General features: G+C 44.0%; 1 protein-coding gene across 3 annotated transcripts in view; it reads right to left on the reverse strand.

Moving 5' to 3' along the window:
- LOC150087606 (uncharacterized) overlaps window positions 1-17,989 on the reverse strand; it is a 128,931-nt gene that overhangs the window by 63,777 nt on the left and 47,165 nt on the right. Inside the window, exon 2 of one of the 3 annotated variants that reach the window (XM_090369164.1) lies at window positions 6,822-8,085. The exons of the other annotated variants lie outside the window; for them this stretch is intronic. The gene's annotated coding sequence lies outside the window, so the exon portion shown is untranslated. Of the gene's footprint in view, window positions 1-6,821; window positions 8,086-17,989 lie in introns of those variants that run through there. 3 annotated transcript variants of the gene reach the window in all.

Below are 17,989 nucleotides of genomic sequence, written 5' to 3' on the forward strand. Positions count from 1 at the left end.
GACCAGTGCTAGAAATGGTAAATGCTTAGAAGATTTCATTTTAGCCTCTGGATTGCGAGTCCTAAATAGACTCGGTCACCTGTCCACATTCAGCGGTCCCCTCTGGGAAAGCACTATTGACGTCACCTTGGCCACGCTAAACATAGCCTGCAAGTTCATCAACTGGTCTGTTTACGAAGCTTGGAAGACCTCGGATCACAGAGCTATCACGTTCTCTATTGTTCACTCTCTGTGGAACACTTGCCACCATCTTCCCTGGATGTCATCCGATACAACATTAAGACCGCAGACTGGAGTTGGTTCAAGGACCAGCTGATCAGGATACTTAAAGAAGATACTGCATCATCTAACAACCACTCATTGGAGGACTGTGTACTGCAACTTACAAGATCCATCAGAAGAGCTTGTGGGATCTCTATCCCTAAAAGGAAACCATGCCGCTGTTCCGTTCCGTGGTGTAATTCTAATCTGCAAGCTCTCAGAGTGAAGATCCACCAGGCCAGCAAGAATTTCCAAAGAGCCCGAGTTCTTCAGCCACCCCGTGAAACTGAGGCTGCAAGAGAAGCTTAACGCATCCTTAGGAACTCATACACCACTGAAATTAGAGGATGTAAGAAGGCCTCGTGGCAGGCACTTCTCGAAACTACCGGAAATTCTAACCCGTGTGGTATTGTGATGAACAAGCACCCCAGAGGCGAAGTACTTACTACTGTTAAACCAGATGGTACATACACTTACTCCTGTGAGGACTCCTTAAATAATATCCTGGACGCTCTCTTTCCTGGGCATGCAGGCCTCCTGCTGCAGGAACAGCATCTCATTAGAGAAGGACGCGAATCTTATGAAACAAGTGATGCCGAGAAACCATTTACCTCGACAGAGCTAAACATGGCACCGGCAAAAATCAAGGAAGGTAAAACTCCTGGTTGTGACCTCCTTGAGGTGGATGTTGTGAAGAAGATGGCTGAAATTTATCTCAACAAACTCCTTGGTGTATTAAATAGATGCCTCGCTGAAGGTGCCTTCCCCTCTGCCTAGAAAGTGGCCTCCATCAAGCTGATCCAAAAGAGTCCCGACAAAAAACTTGCAGTTCCCAAAATGCTACAGACCCATAGCTCTCCTCTCAGTTCTGTCTAAACTTCTGGAAAGACTTCTTCTTTACCGCATATCTGACTCTGTTGCGTTGCTCAACTCTCTTGAGCAACTCACCTCACCACAGCAGTTTGGCTTCAAGACTGGATCCTCTACCGAAGATGCCATTCAACAAGTTAATCACCTACGCCACGGAGACAAATTACAAGTACAGGCAACCCCCATATAACACGGCACTTCTACAACACGGTTTCGCTCTAACACGGTTTGAGAATTGCTGGAAATCACCCATAACACGGTATTTTTGAGCTTTTGTGCTGGCAAAACCCTGCTGTTGACTCGTTAGTCGTTATCGCCTTTTGGTATTTTTCTAAAGCACATTTCTGGAGGTCACCACCATAAAACAAAAACAATTTGCACTTTCCGGTTTATTGGTTTTTTCTGTTAGTGTAATCAATTTTAAACGGGTGGCAAACTCGATCTTCTCGCATTTATTATTTTACCGATAGCTGAATTTCCGTGGGTTTTCGCGTTATTGTGGTGAAATGTGTTTCCCCTTCCATCAAATACTGTATTGAATCGTATTAAAAAAACATAGGGACTCGCATCTGGACTCGGCAAACCCAGGGTCCTGAGCGGGATATCATCATTCTTGTCTTTCTTGGTGATTCCTCTCTCTCTCTCTCTCTCTCTCTCTCTCTCTCTCTCTCTCTCTCTCTTTCAATGTGAAGCGAGATTTATTTTATTTTATTATTTTTAATTTTTTTCGGCTGGTGCAGCATAAGCCTCAGGCTTCTTTGCACCATATGGTTAATAACAATAATAAATAAATTTTCAGAAACTCATTACTGTTTTAAATTTTACACCCAAAAAAAAAAAGTGAGTGAACAGAAATATCAATTAGTATGTACATATTACAGTACGTATTAATTAAGCCATGTACGTAAGCGTAAATTTATTTTTCTTTTGGTAAGTGGAAAATATTCTTCGGGTTTTCACGTATCATTAAAAGCGGGGGTCCGTTGTAATTTACTGGGAGATCCTGGTTACGTTCTGTCGTATTGAATTTGTGCTTGTTTGAGACCATAAAAAATAATTGTGACTTCGAAGGGTGCAGTTGGTGACTTTTAAAGAAAGCAGAAGGTACACGAAATGTAGATGCTGCAGAAGAGATTGTGTTTAGTAGCGATGAAGAGGAAGAAAATTAATTGAACGCACATTATCCGACATATAAGTATCACAGTTTGTAAGGTAAGACGTTTGTTCAGTTATTACTATTTAAGTTACTACTATTATAAAAATAAAGTTAAAATATTAAGCTATTACTACTATAAAAATTAAGTTTCCGATAGTTATAAAAAAAATAGCGTATTTTTATTAGCTTTTGGAACGTAACACCCCTTTTTGTACTGGTCCTTAGTCTCGTATAACACGGTTTCGCATTATACGACATTTTGTAGGAACCAAACTACCGTGTTATACGAGGGTTACCTGTACTCTCTGGCTGTCGTGGTCGATTTTGCTGGAGCCTTCGACAGCTAGTCGTTGCCATAGGAGGCTCCAGCAGGCCAAACTTCCATCTAACCTCTATAGCTGCATCAAATCTTATCTCACTGAGAGGAAAATCCAAGTTACCACAAAGTTCCAGATCATTACAAGAAGTGCTTCCCCTGGCTGCCCCAGGGCTCCATTTATCAGATCCATCGTTCTGGACAAACTCCTAGGGATGAACCTCAGCGGTGTCTACCCTCTTCCCTTTGCGGACAACCTGGTCCTCGTAGCCCACGCGGATACAAGAACGACACTGGAAACCACAATCAACTTTGCTTTGGCTGCAGGACTGGGCCTCCACTCACCATCTATCTCTATCTCTATCTCTGGGGAGAAAACCAAGTCTATCTTCCTGAAAGGTAAACTACAAATTAGAAGACTCCTATCATCAAAAAAATAGGTGGCGTCCCCATACGTCTGCATGAGGAGATCAAATACCTTGGTCTCTATCTCGATTCCAAATTGACCTTCTTTCCGCACCTAAAATATCTTGCTACCAAGGTTCAAAAGTATACCGCTATGATCAGACATATTAGTAGGGCTGACTCGGGCTAAAGAACAAAGCATTGACTCAGATCTATAAAGCCGTTTTTGTGTCAATGGTGTGTTATCGAACCTCAGTCTGGCGTTCCAGGGTCTCACTTTAAATGACTTGAGAAACGAAAAGAAGACGATTTGGGACCCCCTTTAAAAAATGGCAAAATAGATGGAATTGTTCGGAAAAAAGGTAGAATAACATTCAACATTTTCCCTTGTGTTCATGGTGTGAATCATATTAAACCAATTTGGTACCAAATCTACGTTGTACATTCTTACTAACAGGTCACGGATCATTTTTTGCTAAACCGAAGTCTTGGAATCCTAGCAAGATGCCACTGCATGTGTGGTCACCACCATAGTGTTTAATTGTTTGGAATATGCAGATGTTGTGTCTGAATTTGCTGAATAATGTTGATAATTTGTAACTCGTCTGGTGGATGGGATTGAGCCATTACTTATTAAAACAAGGGAAAATTTTATTGCCTTTCAAAATTTTGCAAATTCTATTTTCGTGAGAAGGAATACACTTTTGCAATTGGAAGAGTTAAGGTTGAATAATGGATGAATAGGTGGACTGTACCCTCTTTTTTACATGGAACAGTATGTTATTTTTTATATAGGAACAGAAAAAATTCTTTTCAGAGGTAGACAGGATGTTGGTACTCTGTCTCCTTAATGGGTGGGTGTCCACTTCTGCTCCTGCCAACGCAGTTGGCAAGAAGCCTTAGTTGTTTTTCTTGGATTTGATCCTGCAATAAGACCTTTTTCCAGCTTGGTTTTGCTGGTTAATATGAGTAACTTCTGTTGAGCTCTCTGGCTGCTGGTAGATGGCTGTTCGTTGAACTCTTTGTCTTTTGGAAAAAACCGGCGATGATCAGGATGTGATGCTTGTGCTCAGCTGTGGACAGTGTCTCTTCATTGGTTCCTGCTGTAGCCTACTTGCCAGGTTGTTGTGCTGTAGCTGAGGGTATGACCATTGCACAGTACAGTTGATTTGTAATGATTCGAATGTGAAATTTGTATTGTAAATAATTGTATGCTGTACTATACTATTTCTATATGTATGGCGGATTTGCCAGGTTTTTTTTTTTTTTTTTTTTTTGGCTAGGGGTCGCTTTACTCAATAAATGAAATGAAAATGTTCCAGGGTCTCCCTGGAGAGAAACTGTCGTCCATACAACGTTTCATGCTACTGTCGACGGCCGCGTTTATCCACCACCCTTATCCGCCCACAGCTCTATCCACGATGTGATATTATTCCGCATATGGCGTCTTACCGATACACTCTTGATACTGTCGAAAGAGGACAGTGCAATTTCTGTACCACCTCCGCGATAAAGTGACCCAGGCACCCACTATCATCCCTCTTTCAAAGTTGGATAACTCACTACGTTTATCCATACCGACATCGAATTACTGTCTACGTGAATGCAGTGTACCTATATACCTGCCAAGTGGTGGGTTCGTCCACTAGCGAGAGCGGTGACAGCGTGGCGTTGCCCAGGAACCAGGTATCCCAGGAATTCTGTCCTTTCAGGTGGATGCATTCAGTTATTTGACTGATTCAGAGAGAATTTAGGAAGCGTAAAAGGAAATTTCTTTTTGATTTTTCAAACAAACTTCCTTCAACACAAGCAGGCTCGTTGCCACACTTAAACTACTTATCGGCCAAATTTTCACACCGTCCTTCTGGGATGCGCGCTACATGAGTGTTCCGCCAGCAGGTTCAAAGCTGTGCTCCCATAAAACTGACTCCGCCTTTCACATCGTTTTCTGCCACCTCAGATGCTTCCACTTGTCCAAGAGTTGGATGCCGACTTTAACGTATTTGTGGAAAACAGAATGTATCGAAAACGCATTTTGAATCACGTTTTCCTTGAACAAAGCCCTTCTCAATCGCTAGTTGTTCTGCCGAGGTTATTGGTCACGCATTTCTCTCAGCTTCTCTCAAAGGATTTCGAAAACAAGGTAAGCAGATGAAGGTTTGGCATTCCAACACATGATGGAAAATCATTAAAAGTGTTATAAAGCATCGTGACCTCGGAGTGATCTTTGACACAAAGTTACTGTTCAACTTCCAACTTGAACATCTACGCCTTCAAATAAGCTGAAATCGCTGGATGGGGAAAGAGCACCTTCTGTACGTCATAAACCCAGGCACTACCGAGAGGTACATCCAGACCGACATCTTCCAACGCATCCTGTACGGAGCAGAAATTTGGGGTTCTGCGACCGAAACTAGGCTAAAGCACTATATGCAGTCGTTACTCAAATGGGCCACATGGAAGTCTCAGTTACCTCTACAGCAGCGAACTACAGCGATGGCCACGGCTCTCTGGCTGAAACGATTGCCAGTGAAGATGGAACGGAGACGCCTCACCTTCATTGCGAAAATGCTCACGGGAAAGATCTCCGCCTCGAACATCTGGGATGTGATCCGCTGGAGAGTTCCTCCTCCTCCTTCGCCGAAAGCAAAGCCACAGTTGCGCTCGACCCATGTGAGACTGCACGTGACTGAAAGATTTCTTCGCGCACAAATGTTGACGACTATTCAATCGCTGTTCATTGATCTGTACCGGTTTGCCTGCGACAAGCAGTACAGAAGAAGGATCTTAACAAAAGCATGTGATCTGTTCTCCACCCGGTAGGGGGACGAATTTGAACTGTAAAATCTATCTCTGAACTGTGAAAAACTCAATCTGTAATCTAGATGTATGGAGGAGTGGTTCACACGTGTAGTTGTCCCTGGATTTGATTGATTCAATTTTGATATTTAGTTATAATCATTGTTATTATTAATAATTACCAGCGTTATTATCTTGTTATTATCTTCTTACTATAACTTATTATATTACTATCCACGTGAAACCCCTGGCAGCACGCCGTGTTGGGTACATTGTATCGTACCTTTACGTACACTAAAGATTAATTAACATCGTGCTTAAATTATAAGAAAATCAAACCGCACACTTCGAGAAATATGCTGACTCTTAAAAAAAAAAAAAAAAAAAATTGAATGGACATATTTTTTTAAAAAGAAAGGCCTTTTTTTATTTAGGTGACATCACAGACAGTATACCATGGGCTTTCCTGGCATTCGGACAGGAAAGGCCATGGTGTGCTGTCTGTGATGTGGACAAAGGAGAGGAAAAGGATGTCATCATCTTTTGGTACAAGACCGTATTTAGAATAGGGAGATCGTATTTAGAATAGTTGTACACTTGAAAATAGACGTAGAACTGGTAGGAAGAACTTCTCGGAGAAGACCAACCAGATTGGTGAGGGGTGCTAATCGAAGAACGGTTTAGATAGTGTAAAGTTTGCCAACTAGACATCTTAGAGAAAAGAGGCCCCGCGATAGAAGCGTATAAACCCCCGAAGGGAATGAGTAAAATTCAGAAGACGGAAGAATCGGGAGGCATAAATACAAAATACAAAAATTTTGCGAAGTAACAGAAGACTCGATTTCGTGAAGTTTACTTTTGGGCAGCGCGTTATAGATCGTTGTAGGAATTTCCAGGCATTGTGGTCGAGGCGGAGAGTTCGGTAAAGTTCAAACTGAATATTTCAAAAAGTGCCATTTCGGTGGTGAGGAAAGTGAGAGTGAATGAGAACGTTTAGGCGTCGAGTGCGTCGAGTTAGTACAATGACTTTATTAAATGGGCCAAGTGGAGCAGGTACAGTGTTAGAAAGTATGTACAGGCCAGTGACTTTGTATGGCAATCTTTATGTACACACAAACACACACACACACACAAACAGACGCACGCACACATCGCGCGATAACAAAAAATTCTGTTTTTCAAGTGATCACGTGACAGAGGCGAGGGGCCGTCCGCGCCGTCCGTCTGTTCCTGGAATGCGTCGCTAATACTGGTACTAGCTCAGGCAGGCGGAACACTTCCGCGATTACAACATCCCCGTTAGCCAAGCAAACGGGAAGTTGAGTCCGCATTCCATCGCCGTTTCCATGCAGCCTCGCGCGCCTCCTCGCCACTCTTTCACTGCTCGGTCTCACTTCGTGGATTCTGCATCGCCTTCTTCTTCTTCTTCTTCTGCTGCTGCCCCGGTCGAAGCTCAATCGAAACAAGCGGGAAAGTGGTGTCATCTGCGGTGGAAGTGGCAGGTCCCTCGCAGGGTTCCTCTCGAATGCACACTTGTTGGGTTTAGTGGGTGGCAAGGGATTCACGGCGAGCGGGACGATGGGAGCGCTGAATAGGCAAGGCCGAGCCGAAGCACACGGCCTCAAACTGACACCACACAGAAAACCCTTCCGCGCTAATCCACTCGCTCACAATGCAGTTCCTCGTCGTTTGGACCTCGCCAAGGCAGCCGTCGTCCCGAGAGACACAGGGGGGAGGGGTTCCTTCCGCAGGAAGAACTCGAGGTGAGCCAAATGCGTGCTGCGGTGACCAAGTCGATCCCGATTGGGTGAAGCCTTCTTGGGAGCACGGAACGTCCAGTCTCGCTCCGTAGTCGTCGCCGTACGTTACAAGTGCGGTGGTGCGCGTGCTTCCTTTGAAATTCCAAAGCGGAGAAATCTGCGTTGGCGTTGGACCGGAGAGTGCCGCCAGACTCGTCTTCTCAATTTCTTCGCCGCGGAAAAATTTTGAAGTTTTAAATTTTGAGGGACCACACACGCGAAAGACTCGCTTTTGACAACGAACCCAGAGGGGGTATTATTGCTTCGTGATACGCAAAACGTCACAGGTAGGGGCAATTCTCCAACCCCCGCCCCGTCACTCGGGCACAACGCGGTTTCGCAGAGTCATCGGTGGCAAACGAGCGAGCACCTGTGTACGACAGCGCCATCTGGTGAAGAGGGAACGCCGGAAGTCTCCAGGAATGATTAGTGGCCGCCACATCCCTCGTTGCAGCTCGGTTGCAGCTTCCAGGGAAGACCTGAAAAGAAGAAGAAAGAAAGAAGAGGTTAGTGGACCGCCTCAGTTTGTTGGGGCTTCGTCAGCGCGCTCTGCTGGCTACGGAGTCGTAACCGAACACCCACGCCACAAAAACGCAGCGACACTTCGGCTACTTAAAAACAGAAGCAGCACCGTGTCGTGTCGTGTCGTGTCCGAGCAGGGGGCCAATTCGTTGTGGTTGCTGCACTAATAATAATAATAATAATAGCGCGTCTTTTTTAACACCCCCAAGTCGTCAGCACACTCACCCCGTTTCTGTGGTGGGCGGGAGTGTCATCATCCGTTGACTTCGCCGCAAGTGACCTCACTGGGGATGTCACGTGAATTGACCGAAAAGAAATGGCGGTCTCGAAGAAAATCAGCTCTCACTGTCACGAGGACATTTCGCTACCGCCCACATGACACTGGGGAAGGGAGAGGGGGGGGTTGGAGACTTTCTTCGGCTTCGTTTTATTTCTTCGTCGACGATCGAAAATTTAGTGTTACGTGTGAATGACCCTCTCGCGGACCACGATTGACGATGGGGACGGCCTCTAACTTCTCCTCTCCCCCAAGCGTGTGTGCGTGTGTATTTCGACTGCATCCGTTGTGAGGAGGACAATTTGTAGTGCGGAGGAATCCCGGAGGAAACCCCCGCATTGGCATGGGAAAAGTCACGCGATTGGGATCTCCTCTGCCTGGATCGTGAAACGAGCCCTTTTACCGATTGATTTCCTCCCCCCGCTCCCCTCGGTGCGGCGATTACTCGCTTACGAAGCGAAGTTAAAATGAGAGCAAAAGCCGTTAACCGGCGACGTGTTTATTAAGTTCAGCACCGGAAGGAACAGAAAGGGGTCTGGGACAGATCAGGCTAGCGGGGAGGTCAGGCCAATACGATTTAACCGAGAAGTTTTTAAGAGGACCGCGAGGCGTGCTCTCCTGTTAGAGTACAATAACGTACAGCTGTACGAAGTAAATTTACGAGGGGAGAAGTATCCCAAACAATAGGGGTACACGTGAAACAGGGGGTTTTAGAAAGTTGTTGGACTGAACCTCGTATGTATGGCAAATACCACTAGGCTGATGGTCATATGTTTATGTTTAGGAGATCTAATTTCCAAAACTTATGGGCTTCTGTGGGTGCCGCAGTGCACGTAGGCATCATCCTTGCTGCGCCAGACGGAAGGGCCTGGGTTCGAATCTAGTTAATCCAGCAGAGAATTTTTAAGGGCCTTTTTGCACAACGTGGCTGAGTTAGTCGGTCTCAAGCGAGGGTAGCGTGGATTTTTCTCACGGAAACTCGAATTTTTCATCCAGCAACCAGAAAATATCTACACCCCCTAGTCAATGGCTGTAACCGGGTCTCTCCTAGGAGAAATAAAGATAATAATAATAAAAAAAAAAAAAATCGATCTCAGAACACGCGCAATTTACAGACAGTATACAAGGAGCCACATGGCCTAAGTACCCGATGCTCCTAAAACAACAACCTTCAGAAAACATACCGCCAAATTCCATAAACTATTTCTTGAATGAGAATAACTGTTGTAGTAATACAATATATGAGAGCATGTTTCTTCTTTTCCAAAAAAGCAAAAATTAGTGTTGGTGAGGATTGGATCCGTATCCTATTAACAGTTAGCATTAGCAGAGGTATACGATGCAAAAAAAGCGAGCTTATGCAGCATCAGCCAAAAAAAAAACCTTCCCATTTCATTTCACCCATCTGCTCACTCCAAATGCCTGTCCAACTCATTCTTAAATTTATTTAAGCCGTCAGCTTCCACAACAACAGATGGAAGTCTGTTCCACCAATCAACCACCTGCTGGCTAAAGGCAAATTTCCGCACATTTCTTTCTTCAGGAAAGTGATTCGGTAAGTTATCTGTTCTGATTTTAAGCTGATCCAAAGAGTCTGTGGTAGGATCATCTTGAGGTATAAGCTGGCCGAGTATAGCATTTATTGTATCGTGCCAATTTGTTATTTCCGTGTTGTTGTTGTTGTTGTTGTTGTTAATAAAGGTATTATAGATCTCGTGCCAGTTGAGTTCATTTTTGCTAATTTTGTATATCAAACCCTAAAGTCAGAATTGCCAAGTGGTTAGTTTCTGCTTAGTAATAATAATCACAACCCGGAAAGGAGAAAGGGGTTTGATACCACCTCATCGAACAACGAAAAACGCAGCGCCATCTATCAGGACATAAAGAAGACAGACAAGCTGCACACCCTGATCAACCTCAACGAGGAGACCTCGTCCACACAGACGGAAGAAACGAAGACAGAAAGACGGGCGAAGAAGTACTCCATGATAGGTACTACGACGACCTCCATCAAGATTACACAGATAGAAAGGCTTCCAGCGCGTGGCTCACCAGCAGGACATTCTTTCCCGAGACCGGCGGATTCATGCTCGCTATCCAAGACCAGCTAATCAATACCACCAGAAACTACAGAAAATCCATTGCCAAGGACCCCGGAGTGATGCATGTCACGATGTCCAGAAATAATCAGCTTTTAGGCGCCAGAAACCGAGGTCTCTGCATTCGATACTTCCAGTCTTTGCAGTCCTGACACCCATATATGCGTTTACCAGTACGACATCTGCGCCGGGTGGCTGTGTCCGACAGTTCACGAGTCTTCAATATTGGCCGATAAGGTGGAGGAACAGGGGGGCAAGAAAACCGTTTACAATATCCAAGACCGTCCTGTTCTCCAACCTGAATGTGATCCTCTAAAGAGCGAGAACCACTTACCAGAACGTTAAAGAGCTATTTGGAATGATTGCAACGGGAGTTTCTTGCTAACAATTTCAACCTGCCAAATGAACTCAGAATGCTTTTCTTGAAATGATTCGGAAGGTTGAAATTCTAACAAATAAATTGTAGGTCTGAATCCACGTGGCTCTACGAGTACTTTAAAGTTCCGATTCATTTTCTTCTATAGAAAATGAAATTTTTGGAAATTCTAAATTAATTTGCATTCCCAAAACTTTTCAGTTGTAATTTAAATGTATGGATTGCAATTATGAGGCGAGGTTTCATTTTTGAAATTTCAACTGTAAGAAGAAGTTCATTGCTTTAACTCTCTACTCGGCTTCAATTGAGCACTCGGCCACGGTTGAATTTTTAAATAGAGGATGACAATTTCCTTGCCGGGGAATTCGTGCACAATGGAAACACGGACACGAGAGGAGGGCAAAGTCGTATTGCTTGTCAAAATTAACCAGAGAGCATCAGTGGAATGGAAGAGTGCCAATTTTATGGAACATTTCTGTCTGTTGAAGAGATGGTCCCAGTTCGGTGAAAGTATTACGCGTGCGGTTCTAAATCGAGATGTAAGTGGCTACCAACAAACAAGAAAATGTAGACGCTGCTCTTGGCCACCTTGGACTGCATCGGGCTACGAAACCAATTTAGAATTCAATTTTCTTTTTAAATTGAAAACTTCACTGAAGGCAGAAAGAACAATGTAACATTTAATGAACTGCGTCTATTTAATGGGGGAAACCCAGTTAGGATGAAGGGGGCGTAGATGCCCATCCGCTTTAGAAGAGTAGTCGTTGATCGTAGCAAGGCGTTTCTCCCTCCTTGACCCGCATTGCGAGAAGTGCTAGAAGAGGCGATTCTCAGAAGCACAACGCAAACCGCATCGTTTCGAATGGGGGATGGGGGTTGCAGTGAGAGGATAACTCCACTTTCGCAGCGAGTTCTCGCGCTCTCTGCGGCGTAATGGCTGAGCCCCCCCTCCCCTCCCCAGATACGTTTTGTGCACTGTGGACACTTTCCAAACTTTCTCCTTCGCAGCTGCCAAAAGCACCGCCTCGACAGAAAATGAGAGGGGTGGAAACGCAAAGTGCAAATTTCGGGATTCGCACTTTGTGTTTCCAAAAACGACTGAACTTTGTTCGCTATTCTCGACGCTGCGCACCGAAGAAACACTTTCGTTTTGACCTCTCCGTGGCGCCGTGGTGACTAATCTTAACTGGGATCAGTTTGAAATGGGTTCCAGTTCGGATTGCGTCCAAGAAAACGGAAACTTCTTCTGGAGCGGAGGTCAGCGTGAAGGGCTACCACAATTCTGCCCGTGTCGGTCTATCCCCTCCCGCAGATAGACAAACCACCCTCACCACAGAGTTTACATAACGGCTCCTGGCTCGATTTGCCCTGGCACTAATCCAACCGACCCCACCTCAATCTGTACATGTTCATTCAGGTCTGCGAGCGCACTTCACTCAGAGCGAATTTTTTTCTAAAAGCACCTCTCTCTCTCTCTCTCTCTCTCTCTCTCTCTCTCTCTCTCTCTCTCTCTCTCTCTCTCTGTTAATATGAATGATTCCGTGAAGAGGTACAAAAAAATGACTGAATCTTTTTGTTCGAGGCAACTTTGATGGTTTCATCAGATTCTATCCGCAATTGCAATTTTTCACAAAACACACATTTGGTACATTCAGTACAACTGAGTATTTATGGAGTACAATAAAATATAAGAAATAATAAATTTTCTGTTTGTACTCCGGAGGAGTTCGCAAGCCAGGGAGAATAATAAAAGGTCACCGTATACAAAAAATTTTAAAACATACACGTATTTTGAAAAAAAAAAAAAAAAAAAATATATATATATATATATATATATATATATAGCAGTAATATTAACTTGGAAGGAAAACTAATACAATAAAAATATAAAATAAATAACTAAAAATAATATAAATTGCGATAACAAAAGAGTTTCCTTGAGTTCGGTTTTCTGTGAGATTCTTGCCCAGCCGAAACGAACTGAAATCAGTTGTGCAGACCGCGTGCAAGAGCTAGGATGAGTCGTCTATACTTTTTGTCATCTATGATTTTAAACAAGTCAGCATCCAGGGACTGAACTAGATGGAGCTTATGATACGGGAGGAAGCGACCTTTAAACTGTAGCATAGTGGCAGAGAGTTTGGAGTCAAAAAAACCCCAAAAAACCAAACTATTATTTTTAGGCCACCCGAATAATTAAATTCATCTGCCGTGCTCTGTCTTATGTCTGTTAATTGCCTGCGTTCTATCATCAATTTGTCTGTTTTATTGAACTAAAAACCCCAGATTCTGGGAGGAAACCGTGCTATCTACGCCTGAGACCGACTAACTCAGCCACGGAGTGAAAAAGGCCCATTAAAGTTCCTCGCGTCATCGACGGGATTCGAACCTGGGCCTTTTCCACCTGGTGTGGGGAAGATGGTGACGCTACCACTGTGCTACCCACGCAGACTAGTGTTTGGGGGTTAGGCGCCACCGCTGGTTTTCCACATCTGTGCCTTATGTACTCTGTGATGGAATGCAGACAACGACAAAAGCTAGAAAAAAAAAAACAGGCAGCCTGGCTCACCACCACCACTGGGAGGTGAGCCAGGCTGCCCATTATACTTGAGCTGGTCTCTGCCAGGGTCGCCTGAGCTTCCTGACAGAGGCCAAGTTAAAAAAATATTAAAATGAAATAATAATAATAATAAAATAAATTTAAAAATTGAGTGGACGAGACAGGAAAAAAGTGAGAGTAACAATAGGGGAAAGAAAGAGCATCCTCCACTAGACAGAGAGAGAAAGAGAGAGAGAGAGAGAGAGAGAGAGAGAGAGAGAGAGAGAGAGAGAGAGAGAGAGAGAGAGAGAGAACTCCTGGGTTAGGGAGTCCACCCAATCCCCACCCAGCGAAAAAGAAAGAATGCAGGACTAGGAGCCTGTGAAGCGGAGCACTGCTTGGTAGTGAGCAGGGGTGTGAAAGCCCTGTCCCACATTAAGTATTCAGGGGGCCAACTCTGAAGGATCCTGCCCAGGAAGAGGTTTGCACTTTAATCCTACCCCGAAGGGTCTGAAAATTATCCTACCCTGGAGGGTTAGCAGTTAATCCTACCCCAAAACGGACTAACAGTTAATTACTCCAGAAAGGGTTTGCAGTTAATCCTACAGCAGAAGGAGTAGCTTCGAAGGAAGAACAAGAAGCTTGGGAGTGGAGTGAAGAGCTGGTTGGGGAATCCACTAGCACACGGTGTCCCAAATGTTAGGCGCAGTGATTCTTCCAGCGATTATTATTATTGTTGTTTTTACTCTTATATTATTTCTCCCTGATTGGGGGAAATAATATAAGACGTGACGAGTAGTGCTACCAAGAACACAGGGTGGTTGTAACGTCTGGTGTTACTGTCGGTCGAGGAAATCTCTGACTATCGTACAGGTGTTCAGGATTGGTGTTCTCTAGGAGACATATTGCTGCTAGCCTGCTATGTAGAGTGTTTGGTACCATACCGGTGATTGACACGATGATTGGGATGGTTGATACTTCTTGCATATGCCACATCTCCTTGATCTCGTGTCTCAAGTTCGTGTACTACATAATTTTTTTCTCATGGGTTTTCTGGACATTGCTAGTGTTGGGCACCGCTATGTCAATCAGGTAGGTAGCCTTTTCCATCTTGTCCACATGGGTTATGTCCGGTCTGTTGTGCGGGATTGTCCTATCTGTCATTATGGCGCGGTCCAGTACAACTTGTGGGTTAGGGTCTCTAGTACTGCCTGGGGTTCGTACTTCTAGTACGGTACACTTTCTTCCATCAACTGGTATTTCCTTGCTAGCTTCTGATGTATTATCCTGGCTACCTGGTCGTGTCTATGAGATCACCGCGGAGTGCAAGGTGGTTACCTTGCATTCCGTCGACATGTGTCATCGAACGCGCCGGGCTCCTCGGCGATGTATTCTCTATAGTTCCTGGTGTTAATTACCTGGTCTTGGATGGCGAACATGAATCCTTCAGCCTCAGGGAAGAGCGTCCCGCTCGTGAGCCATGCATTGGAAGCAATTTTATCTATGTGATCTTTATGGAGATCACTGTAGTGTCTGCCATGGAGTGTCTTCTCTGCCCACCTTTCTAGCTTCGTCTGTGCCTCCTGGTTGGGAGTGGACTCCTCGCGTGGGTTGAGTGGGGTATACCGCTTGTCTATCTTCCTTATGGCCTGGTGGAGTGCCTGCTGTGTGTTTCTGGAAGTAATCCTTCAGGTTAACTATCGCTGTCTTCTGTTGCTCAATGAGGTCTATTAGGCCCCTTCCTCCTTCTTTCCGGGAAATTATTATAATTATAATTATTATTCAATTTATTGCATATGCTTCATCCCTGGACAGCCTTCAGCTAGAAGGGTGCCTATATACATTTGTACAATTGTCAGTCTCTTCACGGCAGATCTCGGGTGGTGTTGGCGGCTCTTGGTCATCATTGTCATTGTCTTTCTCATGATATCCTCCAGCTCGGTGTTAGTCCAATCTATGACCCCGAAGGAGTATGTTAGTCCGGGGACTTCATAGGTGTTTATGACTTTTATTATTATTATGATTAAATTCGTTTATTATTGTAACGAATGTTTGCTTTCGCCCCTTTTAGGTAAAAAGGTTTTTTACCCTAGCAACTCGGGCTTTTCGTACAGCAAAACAGGAAAATCGACCACAGAACACACGCAATTTACGGGAACAATGCACGGCATTATATCAGACCACCCTGAAAATATTCAGGGTGACCTGATATAATAGTTTTTTTTTTTTTTTTTGTACCAATAACACATGTTATTCGTACAAGGTGGAGTTGGACTTACATCTAGGGGGGGGGCCACCCAAAACAAGAAACATATTTATACACACATGGCGCGAATGGATTTAAATATAATGTAAGTATATATGAGAATGTATATAAATTTTTATTTAAATCTTGTAAATGTATATAAAATTGTGTATAAATAAATGAAATGAACGAATGTAACATAGTAACTTACAGTTTCTCTCGTTGTACAATAAAGTTGAGGCAGGCGCGGGTACGAATTATTGAGATACGGCGACCAATCTCCAGCTCGACGTATACTGACGTTTTGGTCTTTTCTGTACCATTAGCATCAGTAGAGACATACGATGCAAGAAAGCAAACTTATGCAGCATCACCAAAAAAAAAAAAAAAAAAACAACTCCCATTTCACCCATCCATTCGTTCCAAATGCCTGTCCAGCTCAGCCTTAAATTTATTTAGGCTATCAACTTCCACAACAAAAGATAGAAGTCTGTTCCACCAATCAACCACCCGCCGGCTAAAGGAAAATTTCCTCACATCTATTCTAAAACGGTGTTTCCTCAATTTGAATCTGTGCCCCACTCAGGTTCTTAATCTGAGCGAGAGGAAGAATCCCATCAGCAATCAGCTTGCTCAAGCCATTCAAGGCCTTATACACCTCAATCAGATCACCTCGCCGGTGCCTACTCTCCTGGCACTGCAATTTGCAGAACTTAAGCCTTTCTTCGTAGGAGCACCCCTTTGTTCCCCTCACCAATTTTGTTCCCCTTCTTTGTACTCGTTCTAGCAACTCTACATCCTTCCTAAAATGAGGCCTGCAGACCTGTACAAGATCACATAGATCACATACTCCAGGTTTGGCCTCACCATTGCCTTGTATAACGGGATAATCACCTCCCTGTCCCGGCTAGAAAAATTCCTATATATCATTGACAAGACTCCAGGACCTGCCCTGGCAGCCCGTCTGCACTGCACTACTCAGCGAACTTCATATTTGACTACACAATTACCCCCAGGTCTTTTTCACTTTCGACTTCCCTGGGTGTTGTTCCACACAGTTGGTAGGTTTCTCTTCGGTTATTGCTACCCATATACAGTACTTTGCATTTGTCAATGTTAAATTTCAGTTGCCACTTCTCAGCCCATTTGCCCAACTTACCTAGATTCATTTGGAGTAGCATACTGTCTTTACTGTCGTTAACAACCCAGCCAACCTTTGTATCATCTGCAAACTTGGACATTAAGCCTGATTTTTCGTCTTCCTCGTTTATTCATTCAACTGCCGTTTTCTGGAACAACCTTCATTCGTACGTATTTCCTGAAAATTACAGTCTACAGAAATTCAAGTCTAACATCAACAAATATCTTCTTTCGTCTTCTCAACCTCCAACCCAAGCACGGTACTAAGTACTATAGGTTCTAATACCTCTCGTGTTTGGGGTTTTCATAAAAAAAAGGTGATATACCTTCATCGATATCATTGATAAAAACGGAAAACAACAATGGGCCCAACACCGACCCTGAGTGATTCCACCAATAACATTTGTCCACGAAGAGCAGCGTCCACTGATTAACATTCTCTTTCGCTTCACAATCAACCATCCCTTTATCGATAGCAGCAATTTGCCCTTAATACCATACTGCTTCAATTTGTATAGCAGTCAGCATGAATTGTTGAGGAGGCTTCCATCCTGCAGTGGGTTGATAATGGCTGCACTTTACCTTTTTTTTTTTTACCTTCCATGCAACAGTGTCAAAAGCTTTCCTGAAATACAAATATATGATATCAAAATTATTTTTGACATTCAGTACCTTTGTGACCACATCATGGTATGCAATCAAATTGGTCAGACAAGACCTCCCTTTAACAAACCCATGCTGTGTCTTAACTATTACTGCAGTCTTCTCTAGATGATCCTGCAATGCTTTTTTAACCAGTGATTCCATCATTTTCCCAGGAACACAAATTAAACTAACAGGTCTACCATCTGTAGAAACTGTACAAATGTTGATTTCAACGCTTTGGAAGATGGAACAAGATGAGAAATCCCATCGATGGCGAGAACCACGATAAATTTGCTCTTGACATTCTAACGGGCCTTCTCCAAGTAGCCTCACTGTACCTTCTCTTCTTCTTCTTCTTCTTCTTCTTCTTCTCGGGCATGATCTCACAGTTGTGGTGTCAGGGCATTCACGGAAGGCCATTGAAGAAAATGCAAACCAGGTCCTCGACGATCTCTCAACTTGGGCCGCACTTAATAAGTTGCATATCAACCCAACAAAAACTAAAATGATGCTATTTAAGAATAGACTGGATCTAAGGCG

The sequence above is a fragment of the Mastigoproctus giganteus genome, chromosome 3 (assembly GCF_048544385.1).
Source record: "Mastigoproctus giganteus isolate SK-2022 chromosome 3, ASM4854438v1, whole genome shotgun sequence".
Lineage (NCBI taxonomy): Eukaryota > Metazoa > Arthropoda > Arachnida > Uropygi > Thelyphonidae > Mastigoproctus > Mastigoproctus giganteus.